This window comes from Felis catus, chromosome B4 (genome assembly GCF_018350175.1).
Source record: "Felis catus isolate Fca126 chromosome B4, F.catus_Fca126_mat1.0, whole genome shotgun sequence".
Taxonomy (NCBI): Eukaryota; Metazoa; Chordata; class Mammalia; order Carnivora; family Felidae; genus Felis; species Felis catus.
In genome coordinates, this window is record NC_058374.1 from 44,999,493 (window position 1) to 45,001,579 (window position 2,087).

At 32.8% G+C, this 2,087-nt stretch overlaps 1 pseudogene; it reads right to left on the bottom strand.

Moving 5' to 3' along the window:
- Positions 1 to 407: 407 nt before the first annotated feature.
- On the bottom strand, positions 408 to 1,053 carry LOC123386857 (annotated as a pseudogene).
- Between the last annotated feature and the right edge of the window lie 1,034 nt (positions 1,054 to 2,087).

The following is a 2,087-nucleotide window of genomic DNA, read 5'->3' on the forward strand; positions in this document are numbered from 1 at the left end:
AGCCCAAAGGACCAAACTTCACCATCCCTTACAATATAGTTTTTAGCCAATCTCAGAAATTAATTTGTATTTTTCACAAAGGTCTTTCAGTCCCCTAAAGCATGTCTTTGAGTCATTATATATATATATATATACATATATATATATGTATATATATATATATAATATTCTCATATATATGTTTGAGTCATTATATATATATATAATATTCTCATATATATGATTTTCTCAATGGTCATTCTGTTATTATACCTAGGAAAAATTCAGAATAATTTTAGTGCAAAAAAATACATTAAAAGGTAAGTTCTATTGCGTAATATTGTGAAATATTTAGAGGCACTGACAATCATTAAAGTGAAAAGTTCCTTTATCATCTTTCAAAAATGACTTACAGGGAATAACAGCTATCAGTTACCCACAGTGGCTATCAAGATAAGGCGGATGATTCCTAGGATCCCAGCGATGATGGGATCCTAGGATCTTCAGAGATGATGGTAAATCTGCAGGAAGAAAAATCAAACAGTGAGAAAAGATGGATGAACACAATTGTTTAGAAAAAGAACCCATATGCAAAAGACATCATATATATAAACTTGGACTCCAAACTCATATCCACCATTGTAATCTTCTCTTAAAATATGCCATTGCATAATGCTCCATGAGATGTTGGTAAAGATGAGGAAGTATAACAACGCCTGAACAAAGTTAGTCCTCAGATTTCAATCAGAATACCGTATTCCAACTTTAAGTTGTGATCCTCTCAAATGAAAAATATGTGAACTTATTCTCTATGCTTACCCCATAACTTGGCACCCCAACTGCACATGCTAGAATAGTTATACTCTTGTGTCTATTAAATGGTTTACCTTTGCAGTGTTAGTTCTTATCATTCCCTTGAAGATCCTGAGAAGCATTGTGAAGGTTTAGTTCTGCATAGGTTATTTCCTGCTCAGTTACCAAAATGGAAGTTTTAGTGCCCTTAGGTTTTATTTGCTGCCTCCTTGAGTATTTAGCCACATTCAATTCTGCATAAGTTACTCTTTGGTTATTCATCTCTACAGCTAAGCAAAGCCAGGGACTGTGGTCCAAGATAAGAGTACTTGACAATAAATGGTACATCTAATGCAGAGATACCTAGTTCTATAAAACTGGGGGTGGGGGTGGGGGTGGCAGGTGAGAATTAGTGTTCATTTTGAAACTGAAAAATCTAAAGATCTAGTTCTAAATTTCTTAAAGAAACAGACTTTTCCTTATTCATCCCACTAAATATAGCTAGAACTCCTGGGCATTATATATAATAAGACAACATGAGAAGATTCAGAAAGGTAATGAGAAAGTTGGCAGATCCCAGCCCTCAAGACCTGAGGAATGACACGGAGGTGAGCTCCCTGGAATTTCTCTTCACCTCACATATCCCTTAAAGAAGAAAAAATACATTTATGATGCTGTATTGTTAAAAAAAAATGTGTGTAAGTGGACATATCTAGTTCAAACCCATGTTTTCCAAGGGCCAACTGTACAAGTAATTGTAATAATCCAGATAATATAATTTAATAATTCAATCAATGGGCTCTCAGTCAAAAAGATTTGGAATTAAGTCTGGCCTTGAAACATATAATGTGTGACCTTTGAAAAGTTACTTAGTATCTAGGATCTTAGTTTACTAATCTAAAATGGTAATAAGAACGTGTAAAATATAATGCTTATAACACTTAGCACTCAACTGGAATTGAGTGCTAAACAACTGTGTTCATCCATCTTTTCTCAGTGTTTGATTTTTCTTCCTGCAGATTTGATAAGCTCTCAATAAATATTAGCTATTTTAATTATTAGTTACAAGTCCATGTTATTATTTCAGATTCATATCAAATTCTATAAAATGGTTTATTAAGTAGAATCTCTTTAACCAGGATGATACACTTTGTTTGCAATGTTTGTTCATTTTTTTTTAAGTTCTTTGTCTATTATTAAGCTTAAATTAGCATTTTACAGAAGCAACACATCCTGATTTTTATTAAAAAAATCAAGGTGCTTTTATTCAATCCACATAAGTGTATAAGGAATTAAGTTTGGCCTTTATCATGCAG